Source organism: Podarcis gaigeae (assembly GCF_964106915.1).
Source record: "Podarcis gaigeae genome assembly, chromosome: 7".
Classification (NCBI taxonomy): Eukaryota; Metazoa; Chordata; class Lepidosauria; order Squamata; family Lacertidae; genus Podarcis; species Podarcis gaigeae.
Window position 1 is genome coordinate 77,614,204 of NC_139683.1, and position 16,421 is coordinate 77,630,624.

A 16,421-nucleotide genomic window follows, 5' to 3' on the forward strand; every position below is an offset into this window, starting at 1 on the left:
TCATTGTTAAAACCGTGTTTATGGAAGACAATCTTACTTGGCTACGAGTGATCGCCAAAGAAGAAGAAGATAGTATTATTGACAGTGATATGAGTATTTATTGAATGATGTTAATGTATTTGTAGCATATTTTGAAACAAACATGTATTTCAATATTAATGCTGACATATTTATAATATTGGTACAGTGGTACCTCAGGTTACATACACTTCAGGTTACCACGGATTAAGAACTTTGCTTCAGGATGAGAACAGAAAACGTGCTCCGGCAGCACAGTGGCAGCAGGAGGCCCCATTAGCTAAAGTGGTGATTCTGGTTAAGAACAGTTTCAGGTTAAGAACGGACCTACGGAACAAATTAAGTACTTAACCCGAGGTACCACTGTATTGTTAATTTGGTATTGTGAATTAGTTGATTGATATTGATGTGTATTTAATTAGTTGTGTAGAGAAGGGAATTTTACACAACAGAATATACTCATGAAAAGTATTTTATTCTACCTTTTTGCCGGGGTGTGTGTGTCCTAAAATGAATATATAAATATTTTTTAAACATTTGGACTGAAATGCAAAAGAGTGAGCTATCAAAAAAAAAAAATGGTTGCAGGATGGTGCTTTCTTCTCCTCCAGCAGAGATTTCTCAAGGGCATTTACTTACGTTGAGAGTGAATATTGAAAATATGCTTTGTGAGGCTGCACCTTTATTAAGTGCCTATCAATGCAAGACAGTTTAAACTAAGTCAGCAGCTAATGAAACTTGTCACAGAACAAGAGGGATTTGAAGAAGGGCTAATCCTAAGGGTTTCATTTCTGCTGGCATCCCAGCTAGCCTTAGGTCTTTGGCTTTGTTTTCTAGGTCATCAGCTTTTATCAGAAATTGAGTAACTTTAATTATGACTGACATTTATCGTCCAAGGAAGCTGGGAAAACTGGAGGCCAGGCCTAATACATGGACTTTCCTCTTTGTTTTCTGTTCATGTGTGTCAAAGAATGCCATGAAAGATAGTATGGGATGTCATGTGTACTTTGTTTTTCCATTTCACCATTCACAGTAACAGTATTCTTATGTGGACTCTTGACAGGGGACAATGACTGTTAACTGATTGGTTGTCCTGTACTTTAGCTCATTCTCTAGTTTCCTCCTACCTTTGCCGTGTTATCCTCACAACAACCTGAGGGAATTGAGAAGGAGACAGAAATATAGTGATTTTCCCACAGCCACCCAGAGTTCGTTCTTAACCTGAAACTGTTCTTAACCTGAAGCACCACTTTAGCTAATTGGGCCTCCTGCTGCTGCTGCACCACTGGAACACTATTTCTATTCTCATCCTGAAGCAAAGTTCTTAACTTGAAGCACTATTTTTGGGTTAGCAGAGTCTGTAACCTGAAGCGTATGTAACCTGAGGTACCACTGTATTAGGAGGTCAGAATATTTACTCATCCCTTCTAGAACATGTTTACAATAAGGGCTAGAAACAGGATCAAGGCATTCCGTTGAGAGATGTATTTTATAACGTTATGCTAACTTCAAACCATTGGGGGGTGGGAATCATATTGGTACACACCGCAACGCTACTGCACGTGTGTTCAATTTTCATTCCGTGTAAAGTAGCTTGAAAGTCAATGCATGGATAGCTCAGAATAATTTCTTTAAGAATTATGACAACTGCACATTCTTCCATGGGGAAATAATAATAGTGTCCTCATCTGGCAGTATGTATAGGAAATTTGAATACACAAATATAATGAAAAATAAATTAACATGTCCATGTTGGAATCAAGCCTTGTCAGAGGAATGTGCCACTCTTCAGGCACCCGGCTGATTTCCTTGTTGACCTCCCCGTCTGCGACTCCCGGCAGGAAACAGGTGAGATCTCTAATCGGCGATCCTTCTCAAACGTGAGAAGAACACACCACTCCTTCACTCTCCTCCCTGCTATCCCCAGGGAGGGGAAAGAGACAGACAGAAATGTATTTACATGCCTTTATTTCTGTCTTTTGCAGCAGTACAGAGAAACATGTCTGCACTCTCTTAACACCAACAGCAGAGAGATATAACTCCTCCCATGTACTTCCAGTACAGGTCAGATGACACACTGAGCTAACATCCGGTGCTCAGTACAGTGAATGGACTGCCCCCTTTCTTCCCACGGTAACAGTCACAAACATCAACATCCTGTTTGGCTTTTCCAGCCACCTGCTGAAGCTGCTGCTCGCTGCTGCATTGCTCCTTTTTGGTAACATACTCCCCCAAAAGAATCAATGCGTGCTGCGAGCAAAGCGTGATCCAGAGAAGAAAACAAACAGTTGTTATACATATAACATTCACCACTAGGAGCCGACTAGGCAGTAGAGAGGCACCAAAGAAGGACTAGTTGTGCACAGGGATCCAGAAGATGAACAGGACAAGTGATATAAAACTTCCCATCTCTACTGGGCCTTTGTTGTGATAGCAACTGGTGGCTGTGTTCCCATAGGCAAGTTCACTCACCTCTGCTCCTAAGTTTGGAGAAATTGTGATAGACAGTGAATCACAAGCTCTGTAATCTGAATGTGGGAATGCTTAATTACATGGAATGAAAGTGACAGAGTAGATAAATGCTGCATTCAGACAAACAGGGGTGCCAACTTGAATAAAATATTGGTGGACCCAGGCAATCCCACCCTACCTAATTGCTCATGAGACACGGTGCATACATGCCATTTGAATGGCAATACCTGTCAACTTGGGATGGGGGTGGGGGCAATCTCCTCAAATATTTTAGTCCAAATGTTTAAAATCACAGAGCATAGAAACCTTGACCTAAAGAGTAAAAAGGACCCCTGATTATTTCACAAAGTCTAGGGAGAGTGAGCTCAGTAATGTGCCACAGACCCATGCTATAAGTAAAGTGAGAAACTGAGGGGAAGGGTAGACCTGTCCTGAAGTTTTTATTTTCTAAGCACTCCCCCCCCCCCCATGGCCTATTAATTATCCCTTTGAGACAAGCATTTTGAAGCATTCTTCTTACTGTTGGAAGTACAACAGCAGGGGTTACTCAGTGCATGACCTAAGGGTTTAATTCTGTTGTTGGCTTGGATGATAGCAGACATTGATTGGCTGTAAGTTCTAGTCAGTTAGGAGTTAGCTGCCAACGAGGAAGATGGCTGACCTTTGACAGTTGGAGGAGTTGGAGGGAAAAGTACTTCCGAAGGAGCTTTACCTCCGTATGTGTGGCTGAATATGTCTCCCTGTCCTCAACTAGGCCTGAAAAGAAGGTTTCCCTCAATATATATACGGTTTATGTTCCATTCATCTAACTAAAACATTATCCATTTTATTTACTCTCTGGACTCCATCTGCTTTATTTCAGTCACTCTGCTAACACTTATCCATCCCGCCTCCATTCTGTTTCCCTGGGAACCATGGGGAATACTGGATGAGCAACATCGGTTGTGACTGGGAACCATGGGAACAATGGTTCCTGGTGCTCCTTAAGTCTGAAACTCTGTTTTTTTGGAATTGTTTCTAGAAGACTGAACCTATTCCCCCCCCCCCAATCCCTGCCCACTGGAATTATCACCCCTACTGTGGCAGTATGAGCTCATAATTGCCTTCCCATTAGATATATATGTGGCTGTGAACCAAGTTATTACTTAGACCAAGTTAGCAGACTGGACTGGACAATTTAGCTGAGAAATCTAGCACTGGATGCTACTACATCAAAATTCACCATGTTGGTAATTCAAACATAATTATCACAACTTATAGTCTCTCCCCCCCCCCCCTGCTGTCTAATAGGGAGATTTCACTGTGTTATTGTTTGACAATAGAGTCAGTAGGCATTTCCTTAGCCCAAAGCTCTGGTCAAAATAGTCACTATTTGCCTTACAACCAGTTGTTTTGTTCATTTTCATTTTGTCATTCGATAAAACTGCACCGATATATGCAAATGAGCAGTGTTTCCTCCCCTCAAGTCTTCCTACTGTGACACCTTTTTTTAAAAAACACACTCTCAAGTAGTTTTATTACACAGCAGTAGGGTATGAATTATTCTTCAGATGTACATTCATCAGCATCAAATGTAAATTACTTTTGGGCTTTACATTCATCTGGGTTTAAGCTCACAGAAAGCTGTCTGGTTAGCTGAAATGGTTTCTTGTGTTGCCTTCTAGACTCTCCACCCCCCCCCCCATGTTCTCACTGCCATTTTAAGTTGTTTTAGGTACTTGACCTATGGTCGTCTTCTGGGACTTGGCACAATGACAAAGTAGTGATCTACTGGTAATTCTTTATGTGCCAAGCAATTCCTTAGTATAGCAGGACCAAAGTCCTTTAAAATATAGCAGCTACCATGAAAGTACAAAGTATAAAACCTTGTCCTTTTTATTTTTTTAATTTTTTGAAACAATATCTCCAGGTGTTAACTCTGTTCCATATTCTCAAAATCTTTGCACCTGGCATTTACTTTAGTGGTGAGTAATCTTTTCTTGGTCCCTAGGCATTAGATAAATAGTATTGCGTCAGTGTTGTTGCCAGTCAGTGTGGAAAATGTTGAGTTACATGGATCACTTTATCCCGCTGGTTAATAATCTCACAGTTGTGCTTTGTTTGCAGCAATGGTAAATTTCCATTATACAAATAGGGATTTCAACGGCATGGAGCTCAATGTTGCTGGCTGTGTGTTCAAAGGAAGACTGAGAAGAAAGAGTAATAGGATTCTTTCAAGTTCTGGAAACATTCCTACTTTGTAATATGGTATTTGATGTTCAATGTCATAATCAAGAATCAGGCAGCTATGCTAGGATTACAGTTGGGTTGACTGAATAGTGAATCAGAGGAGGGTGATTATTTAGGGTAGATCTACACTTGTCATTTATAACGTTAAAAATGCGTTATTAAAATGTGAACCAGAGGGCACTGCTGAACAGCAAGCCACCAGCAGTGGAAATCTGCTATTAAGTGTTATAGAATATTTTATTTAGTAAAATTTAGAAGATCACTGTCGATCCAGCCTTATATAAAGATAGAATGTGGGCTGTTTTAGTCTCTCATTGTGGCATTCCCCACCTGCATTCTGAAGTGGTACAGTCTGAAGTGTGGTCTACACATGGTGGGTAGGATCTCGAAGTGATAAAATGGAATTTACTACTTCAGAGTGCAGGGGTGTGGGGATGCTTTTAAATGCTCCTCCATGTTTTTTAAAAAGAGGCCTGCATACCATATGTTAACATGGTGACAATATCCTTTCTATTGTGTTGTTCCCTGAAGTCTACTGTCATTCTGTCTTCATTCCACCACCTGATTCCCATCATTCTGCTGTACACATATACCAAGTCCCTCAAAGATTTTTCTACATTATTTTCATAAACTCTTCACGGGGAATGAAAAACCCTGTGGACATACACAGGCACACATTGTTCAGTCTGATTCCAACTAATACTGAGCATTAAGCACAAGTTCCAGGGCTAAGCTTGCCAAAACATGGCTGAATTAAATCCCCGATTAGTTCCTTCCGCACAACAGGCTACATACACAATGTGATATTCTGGGTGTTCTGTTTCCAAGTTTCTGTATAGCTTAGCACAAATTTGTGCTTCTGTTGTTTTGTTTCCCATTTGGTATCTCTCAAAACTCGATGAGCCAAAATGAATCATTCCAACTGGAAAACATAAACAGCAAAATAGGAGATGAAGAAGAAACATAGTGTGGAGATCATGGCGATAACTCTCAGAATGCAAAATGCCTGTAAGCACATGAAAATTTAAGGAAATTAACAGGAAAAAATGTAATGAGGGAGGACAGCTTGTCTATGGATATGCCTTAAAATCGGTTAGCCAGTCTACAGGAATCTTCAGCTAGAAGCCACAATGGGAATATCCCACCAGATGTCAAAGAGAAAAACAACTACCAGACTTTTAGAAGACATCTGAAGACAGCCCTGTTTAGGGAAGCTTTTAATGTTTGACAGACTATTGTATTTTAATATTTTGTTGGAAGTCGCCCAGAGTAGCTGGGGAAACCCAGCCAGATGGGTGGGGTATAAATAATAAATTGTTGTTGTTGTTAAATTATGCTTGTGTACAAAGATGCAAGCAACAGCCTGGGAGCTTGGTAGGAGGTGTCCATAACATTGCTGCAAAGTGAACCTGCTCAAAAATAGTATGTATGCGGAACTGTTTATTTTATAGGGTTGTCTAAAAGATAAAACGATAATAAATATGAATCAGAATTCACCAGATTTTTACTCTGGAACATATGACATTCTAAAAGATAAAAGGTAAAAAGTAAAGGACCCCTGGACAGTTAAGTCCAGTCAAAGGCGATTATGGGGTTGCGATGCTCATCTCACTTTCAGGCTGAGGGAGTCAGTGTTTGTCCACAGACAGCTTTCTGAGTCACGTGGCCAGCATAATTAACCCACTTCTGGCACAAAGCACCACTGTGATGGAAACCAGAGCACACGGATATGCTGTTTACCTTCCCATTGCAGCGGTACCTATCTATCTACAGTGGTACCTCGGGTTACATACGCTTCAGGTTACACACTCCGCTAACCCAGCAATAGTGCTTCAGGTTAAGAACTTTGCTTCAGGATAAGAACAGAAATCAGGCTCTGGCAGCGCGGCAGCAGCAGGAGGCCCTATTAGCTAAAGTGGTGCTTCAGGTTATGTACAGTTTCAGGTTAAGAACAGACCTCTGGAACGAATTAAGTACTTAACCCGAGGTACCACTGTACTTGCACTGGTGTGCTTCCAAACTGCCAGGTTGGCAGGAGTTGGGACAGAGCAATGGGAGCTCACCCCATCACAAAGATTCGAACCGCTGACCTTCTGATCGGCAAACCCAAGAGGCTCAGTGGTTTAGACCACCGCGCCACCTGCATCCTTACATTCTAATGTAATATAGACAGGTATGTGTTTATCAATACATACAGCATTGTTAAGCTGATTGCTGAACTAGGTTTCCAATTCCAGTTTATCATGACAAATTATCCCTCTGAGAAAATTGCAGGGGGCACTTCTGGCGCTTTTTGGGTGGGAGGGTGGCTAAAAAAATTCTCTGAAATTTTCAGGAGGTGGTTGCTGCTTACCTTAATGCAACTCCACAGAAAGTGCAGATGGAAGAAAATTGTGGAGAGAGTTTCATGTTGCTTTGTGCTGGCCACAACTTCCTGGAATGCCTTTGGGAGCAATATGATATTGCACAATGTGTCAAGAAGTTATCCCAAGAAGTGTGGCTGGTGGGACACTGAGGAGAGTGGCAGTAGTACAAAGTAGGGCAGAGCTTTCTTTTTTAAAATAAAAAAGTGATAAAAAGGAAAGCATTCCTATCAGCAGCACACCTGACAATAGCTAAAAGGTGGGAAGATTTAGGAGACAACTTGCTATCTGAATGGTATGCTTATTTTCTGCTGCTCCAGAAGGTAGGACCTAAATCAATGGATTCAAATTACAAGAAAGGAGATTCTGACTAAGCATTAGGAATAAGTTTCTGATGCTAAGAGGTGTTCAACAGTCAAACAGACTGCCTTGGAATGTGGTGGAATCTCTTTCCTTACAAGTTTTTTTTAACTGAGCTTGGACAGTCATCTGTCAGGGGTTCTTTAACTGTGATTCCTGCATTGCAGAAGGTTGGAGTAGATCACTCTTGGTGTTCCTTCCAACTCTATTATTCTACTATTCTATGAACTGGCACCAGTAGTGATGTGTGGAAGTGAAAGCTGGACCATAAAGAAGGCTGATCGCCAAAGAATTGATGCTTTTGAAATATGGTGCTGGAGGGGACTCTTGAGAGTCCCATGGACTGCAAGAAGATCAAACCTATCCATTCTGAAGGAAATCAGCCCTGAGTGCTCACTGGAAGGACAGATCCTGAACAACAAAGCACATGTTAGTCAGGATTTGATGGTGTGAATGAAGCTGTTTTTCACTTCCCAGCTTCAATGGTAAGTAGTTCAGGAAGAAGCTACTGCCAGATTGGTTTCCTTGTGAGGAGAGGTCGTCTATTGTCTTTTTCTGTGATTTATTTACAAACATACAAGCTGAAGTAGACACAGACTGAAACAGAAAAAAACCTAATCTCTACAGCAACATTTCTTTCCCCAAGAATCCATAGCATATCCTTCCTGCTTCCCTCATAGCTCTTTCGTGCCAGAATGCTACAATTTTTTGTCTCCTGCGCTGCCTAACTTCCAACTGCCTCTATTTTTCATTCTCTATTCATGCAGGTGGGGGGTGACCACCAGCCATCAAAAACCATCAATGCTAATTAAATGAGGTGCCTTCTGGCCATGGATGCCCATTTAAGAGACATCTTGGGCTGTTAACTATAGAAAAGAGCAAAAGCGAATCACTTCATTTAAGAAGTAACTAGAACTGTGCTGAAAATGTCAGAAATGTATTTTTCAACCTTCCTTTGGTGGCTGGGGCTGAACTGGCAACCTCTCAAAAGATTATGGGAGGGGGTGAAATTTCTACCAAACACCCCCCACACACACACACAAAATCAAGGAGTCGGTTGTCACCTTTTTAACCTTACAAGATAGCTTTTTAAAAAACAAAACAGCATACAAACATCCTAAACATGTAAGTGACATATAGTTGAATCTCTGCTTCACTGTAAAACTTCTGTTCTTTACTTATTCTATTGTTTTGTTTACATTGTGATCTTATACCGTCATTCCACAGAAGACCATTTGTGATTGGTGGTTGCCAGTTCATTGTTGTTGTTTAGTCATTTAGTCATGTCCAACTCTTTGTGACTCCATGGACCAGAGCACGCCAGGCACTCCTGTCTTCCACTGCCTCCCGCAGTTTGATCAAACTCATGCTGGTAGCTTCAAGAACACTATCCAACCATCTCATCCTCTGTCGTCCCCTTCTCCTTGTGCCCTCCATCTTTCCCAAAATCAGGGTCTTTTCCAGGGTGTCTTCTCTTCTCATGAGGTGGCCAAAGTATTGGAGCCTCAGCTTCATGATCTGTCCTTCCAGTGAGCACTCAGGGCTGATTTCCTTCAGAATGAAGAGATTTGATCTTCTTGCAGCCCATGGGTCTCTCAAGAGTCTCCTCCAGCACCATAATTCAAAAGCATCAATTCTTTGGTGATCAGCCTTCTTTATGGTCCCGCTCTCACTTCCATACATTACTACAGGGAAAACCATAGCTCTAACTATACGGACCTTTGTTGGCAAGGTGATGTCTCTGGCAAGGTGATGTCTCTACGTGTGCTAGCTTGATGTAAATGCATTCAGATCCTTTACTCCTCCCTTCATGGAAGTGGGGAAACAAACCAGGAAGCCACAATCAGCTACTATTTCCCATTACCTATTAGAAGAAGTGACCAGGCAGGCTTGGGAGATTAGCCTCAGGAGCTGCCTGTCAAGGAAGCAATTCTTCTTTACAGAATACAAGAGGACAGGAGAGGGAAAGAACCCAGACACATTGGCAGTTGGACCCTGAAGGAGAGACAGAGGAAGAAGCTGGATGATCTGACTTAAGCCTGCTCCTGTTGTATTGTGTGCTCTGTAAATGTCCAGCTTGCTGATACAGTGCAGCTGGGATGGTACTAAGCATGTTTCTGATGGTTTAAGAATCTAACCCAGGCTTCCTCAACCTTGGCCCTCCAGATGTTTTTGGCTCACAACTCCAATGATCCCTAGCTAGCAGGACCAGTGGTCAGGGATGCTGGGAATTGTAGTCTCAAAACATCTGGAGGGCCGAGGTTGAGGAAGCCTGGTCTAATCCAGGGGTCAGCAACTTTTTTCAGCTATGGCCTGGTTCTTCGTCCCTCAGACCATGTGGTGGACTGGACTATATTTGAGGAGGAGAGGAATGAACGAATTCTTATGCCCCACAAATAACCCAGAGATGCATTTTAAACAAAGGCACACCTTCTGCTCATGTAAAAACACCAGGCAGGTCCCACAAATAGCCTAGAGATGCATTTTAAATAAAACGACACATTCTACTCATGTAAAAGCACGCTGATTCCTGGACCATCCATGGGTCGGATTGTGAAGGCGATTGAGCTGCATCCGGCCCACGGGCCTTAGGTTGCCTACCCCTGGTCAAATCTGTATGTTGATCTTGGGTTTGGGGCCACGCACTCCAGTTTCACATATCACACTCTGTTGAAGTTATTTTGAATAAATACTGGTAACTCCAGTAACAGAGGACTCTTTGATCTAGCAGAGATTTTTGTCAGTGGAAAAACCTTTCCCATGGGCTGGAAGTCCCACTAGAATAGCACATTAGGTGGTACAGGGAGGAGCTGCAGGAAAAAGGGAAAATTTGCCAAAATCACATTCTTCCTCTCTATCCTGAAGAACCATCTGTTTGCGGAGGAGCACAATTGGATGTAGCTCACGGTTGTTATTATTTTACAGAGATCAAAGTAATCACAGCCATAATCTTGGGCCTTGATAGCCTATTTATACCTTTGCTATTCATTCTGTTGATAACTATAGGTTCAATAGAAAGGAGAGAGGCAGACCTAATAATAATCATCACCAAGCACTAGAAATCTAGGTATCAATTGTCAGCTTATAAATAGCTGAGAAAGCTATGGAGCATTATAGTATTGGCTAAGAAAGCACACAATGCATTAAAGTGAGGGAAGTGATAGCAAAACAAAAATCAAATTGGATTCCATTTATTCAATACTTTACCAACAGGTATATTAAAAATTATGAGAATTGTAATAGTGCTACAGTCATTCACAGTAATAGCAACAGCCATAATATGACTCATTTTAACATTGGTTTTGCACAATAACACACACACACACACACACACACACACACACACACACCTTTACCTATCATCTATCTATTCTAAAATGATCTTGGACCAATATAGCTCTTCTGAAGCTCCACATTACAATTTCTGAGACCCACTGAGAAGATTCAAATGGTAACACATTTACGCATCAGGCTCAGGCATCACAAAGAGACATTCTTGGGGGCACCTCTCCAGGTCAAGATCATCTTCCAGCTACAGATTCTACATAGTCTAAGCCAGAGATGATCTATAGCAGCAAGGTCCAACTGGTCAACCGTGATCAACAGGTAATCGCCTGGGTTCTCCAGGTTGATTGTGGCAGTTAAAAAAGAGATTGCCCAGTAGCTCCTGAGCAATCTTTACGTGCCCCTCCCAGCGCTATGCCTTATTGCCTCCATCACTGCTTCTGCTTTTATTCCATGAACCTGCGGCAGGGTGTGGGAAGGAGTGAGGGCTGTGGACTGATGGATGAGTGATTTTATTCAAAAAAGGTCGACAACTCTGGTCTTACCCCCTAAAAAAGATCAACAACTATGGACAATGACAATGGGTAGATCACTGCCAGTTTTATCATACTGGGAGTAAATCGCAGTCTCTATAGAGTTGGATGTGCCTGATCTATAAAGGTAAATATAAAGATACCCCTAACCATTAGGTCCAGTCACGGACAACTCTGGGGTTGTGCGTTCATCTCGCTCTATAGGCTGAGGGAGCTGACGTTTGTCCACAGACAGTTTTTCCGGGTCATGTGGCCAGCATGACTAAGCAAGTTGATAAATAGGTACCGCTCCGGTGGGAAGGTAAACGGCATTTCTGTGCGTTGCTCTGGTTCGCCAGAAGTGGCTTAGTCATGCTGGCCACATGACCCGGAAGCTGTACGCCGGCTCCCTCGGCCAATAAAGCGAGATGAGCACCGCAACCCCACAGTCGGCCACGACTGGACCTAATGGTCAGGGCTCCCTTTACTTTACCTATTATAATACAGGAAAATTAGAGCTTGCACATTTTCTAATACTTGGACAATGTTTTGTACATTGCACATCACTTCTTATCTCTTACAATAAATCAAGGTTGCAGTTTGTTTCTGCTGCAAACACCATAAAGTTCCCGCATCAATTTGATTGTGCGTTTTGTAAGGATTTGATATTTCTGACAAGTTCTTGAAGTCATTTTCATCGAGTAGTAAACCTACATATATGGTGATTGCAACTTTTCATTTCAGGGTGGCCTTTTTTCACAACTGAGAAGAATTAGTCCCTTTTTTCAGTGTTTCTAAGCAAAAGCTCATCCCTTTATGATGCAGGCAATCTTTTTTTTAAAAAATCAGAAAGTTATAATTCTACTATATGTAGTAATCCAAGTGCAGTCACATCATAGATTTCTGTCTTAGAAATGACCAGGCTGCTACTAATAATGTAGACTTAAAACGCAAGGTGAGTGGGGTTCTTTTGCCTTTGCTAAATGGATGGGGTGACCAAAACCGTTTAACTGAATGTATTTATTTATTATTTGTATTCATGGAATGCTTCATAATATTCTGTAGGCGTATTATGGAAAAAAAGATAATAAAACAATGGTACCAAAAATAATAATAATCCACACAATACTCAAGATGCAGAGGCTTCATTCATTCATATAACACCATTAGGATATTTTCAGTGAGTTTTTGATGAACCCCTTTTTGCTTCTGGCTTTAACAGTGTTGTAGCTCAAGCTGTGTGTGTAATTTACATATTTCCTGTAAATAAATATACAAATTCAGCTGTTCTTCGCAGCAGGAGGTTATACAAAAATCATTTGGCATGCGCCGTGTTTTATGAGCAATTGCAATATGGACTCACAACAAATTTCACTGGGTGCTTATCAATCAATCAATCAGATTGAATAGAAATCGTGGTGGTGCACTGAAGATCGTGGCAATCGTTACTAATTAGGCATCAGTGCTTGTGATATGGGTAGCTCATAATGTACAATTGCTCATAATATACAACCCTGTTATCAGTTTGAAATTGATACGTTGTGTTTTCAAATACGTTTGAGAACAACGTATGCTCTAGGGGCCAATTCTAGGAGCAAATTCATTTTTTCTCTCTTGTGTAACCTCCTGAAGAAAAATGCTGCACCCAGATCAGTTCAAATGTCTGCCCTTATATGGCCACTGGAAAACGTATGTGTGTGTGTGTATTTGTGTTGCTTATTCCGTTTATATTGACAATAGAAAAGGCTTTATAATGATGCATGTGTTGATTGTTCAGTTTATTTTCTTCATTATAATTCTCAGTATGTCTATGCTTGTTTATTGCATTTGTTATTTTCAATGCAGAATAAACCTAATTTAAAGAGCAGCTGCCTATTCCTTAACCAGGTGCCTTGATCCAGCTGTGGCCATTTTCTAATCTTAATAAGTGGAACGTACAGCAAAATATTGCAGCGTGAAATGCATTTATTTTCCCATGGTAAAGGAAGATACCCTTGTCTAGATTGCTTCTCTCACTCCTGCCAGAAGAGTCAGTCAAATCTGACAACGGTTCTGCCCTGTTTAAGACAGTGCATCCTTACTTCAGTTTCCATCATGCCTCAATCCTTCCTGTCAACAGACTCAGGCAATGCTCTTCTATAGCTCCCTCCCCTCATTTTTGTGTGTTTTTCCTTTGTTTTCCTTCCATTTCTTCCCATGCCATACCTTCCCTCATTCCATTCATCCTACAGCCCCCATTCTCTTCCCATCCCCAACAGAAACTCAGTATTCTGTGGCCACTCAGCCCTAAGTGAACTACCATATTTTTTGCTCTATAAGACTCACCTTTTCCCTCCTAAAAAGTAAGGGGAAATGTGTGTGCGTCTTATGGAGCGAATGCAGGATGCGCAGCTGTCAGGACTGCCGCTAGGTCCCAGCTCACAGAGGACCAACGCCCAGTGGATATTATATACAAAAGTCTTTATTGAAGTTTAGTTTCCATTTCCAAGCTCTGGGCGCGCAGGCCCACGTCTTAACGCTAGACCGGCTAAGTCCCCTCTGACTCACTGCTCCACCCACACCAGTTTAAGATTCTAGCCCGGCTCCACCTCTTGCGCTGCTCTTTCCTGCGTTGGGTCCTTCTGCCCTCTGGGGTTCCCTCCTTCCTGGACTCCTCTGACGCGGAGCCTCCTGAGTCTTGCCCCTCCCTCCGGCGGGCTTTAGGACCTGGCTCCCTTCCCGGGCTCCCCGCTGTGCCGCGCTCCTGTACATTTGAACTTGGCGCGCGCGCCCAGCCGGTGACTTTCCTTCTGACCGTTTCCCCGCTTCCTGATGTGGGTGTTGCCAAACCTGACTCCTCTCCTCCCTCTGGTGGTGAGGACACTGGTCCCGACTCCTGGGACTCCCCCTCCCCACTGCGCTCTGGTGGAGACGCTGGCCCTGATCTCCAGCTGCTGTTCAGAGACTCCCCGCTGGCCCCTCCCTCTTGAGGTTTCTCCCTTGGAATCTCCCTTGCTCTGGCCACCGGCGCTCCCTTCTGTGAGTCCTCCGATTCGCTAGAGAGGCTTGTGGAATAACTCTGGCCACTGTCACTGCCTGCGCCCCCCTCGTACTCCTCCTCCTCACTCTCCATTTGCTCCCCCTCCTGTGTCTCTCCTTCTGAACCCCTGACAGCAGCTATCCCAGAAGCCAGAACAGCAAGAGGGAGCGCTGCTTTCGTTGCGCAGCGATCCCTCTTGCTGGTCTGGCTTCTGAGATTCAGAATTTTCTCTCTCTTGTTTTTCTCCTCCAAAAACTAGGTGTGTCTTATAGTCTGGTGCGTCTTATGGAGCAAAAAATGCAGTATTTTGGAGGAGTTGCCCCTTATGGTTTTTACCTAAATATTGTTTCTTTCTACTTCTGGAAACATTGGGGTTCCCCTGAGAATGCTGATATCTCCCTGTTGTTTAATAGTAGCCCCATAATCGTCCTAATTCAGTGTCTGAATTCACCATTAGTGCAGTATATACAGCTGAGGCCCAGCAACAAGATGTTGCAATGTGTGTGGGGGGGGGGGGGCTTCTGCCATTCCATCCTCTCTGTGGTTTCCTAAAGGTAAAGGTAAAGGGACCTCTGACCATTAGGTCCAGAGGTGACCGACTCTGGGGTTGTGGTGCTCATCTCGTTTTATTGGCCAAGGAAGCCAGCGTACAGCTTCCAGGTCATGTGGACAACATGACTAAGATGCTTCTGGCGAACCAGAGCAGCACACGGAAACGCTGTTTACCTTCCCACTGGAGTGGTGCCTATTTATCTACTTGTACTTTGATGTGCTTTCGAACTGCTAGGTTGGCAGGAGCAGGGACAGAGCAATGGGAGCTCACCCCATCATGGGGATTCGAACCACTGACCTTTTGATCGGCAAGTCCTAGGCTCTGTGGCTTAACCCACAGCGCCACCGGCGTCCCTTGTGGTTTCCTATCCACTTCCAATAAGTCATTTTGCATACCATGCACACTGAGCATGCTGTTTTGGTTTTGATCTCCATTCAAGGTTTGGGATGCGGTGGGTACAGTTGTGCCCAATCCGTGCTACATTTAATTATTTAATTCCCACATTGATGTCTAAGCATCATTCTCTCTTTTGTCCCTGGGGCATGGATGCAAGGAGGCTGCAATTCCATCTGCCTATGGGAACGCCTCTCCTAGTATGCCCCGTGAAGGACCTCAAGGTCCACAAATGACCACACTTTGGAGGTCCCAAGTTGCAAGGTAGTTAGATTGGTCTCAACTAGGGCCAGGGCCTTTTCAGTACTTGCCCCAACTTGGTGGAACACTCTGTCACAAAAGACCAGGGCCCTGCAGGACTTGACATCTTTCCGCAGGGCCTGCAAGACAGAGCTATTCCACCTGGCCTTTGGTTTGGACTCAGTCTGACCTTGTGTTTTCCCTTCCCTTATGGTTTTGATCCATGGGCTACTTTTAAAATGAGACTGCATTTTAAATTGCATTTTAACCTGCATTTTAAATTGTTTTGTTGTTGTTTTCCCCCTATTATGTTTTTGTTGTAATTTTAATTGTAATATTACTGGTGTTAGCTGCCCTGAGCCTGGCTCTGGCCGGGGATGGCGGGGTATAAATATAATTTGTTGTTGTTGTTGTTGTTATTATTATTATTATTATTATTCTTATTCTTATTATTATTATTAATCACAAGGCGTGTTCTCCATAACAGAGAGCACGTGTTGCTGTTGGGGAAACAGGCCACCCTGCAGTGACTAGGCAAATTTGGTGAGGAACCCAAGCCTTTAAGTGGTTAACTTTGGGTTGCTGGGGAGTTTTGATTGTTGCCAATTTGGAGGAGGGGTCAGAGTCTTAAAATACAGGGGCCAGACGTAGGACGTCCTCTTGGCCATTTTTGCACCGGATCACCCGCCCTCCCTCCCTTTTATAGGGTGGTTTTTTCATATCGCTTGACCTTGCTATGCCTGTCATGGGGTCGTTCGCCTTGGTGCGGGGGCCTGGTAGGAATTTTGCCATCTGGCTGATTGGCTGGTGCCATTTGGTTTTTGCCTACTGCGTAGCAAATCGTCACAACTTGTAAGGTTGGCGGTTAGGCATTGGTTAAATTGGTGCTTGGAGGGGTAAGTGCCTATCCCTCCAAATGATGCGAAGGGAATTCCATTAAAGGAATCCAGGGGCTTGCCATTCTTTTCGGAGTCGGA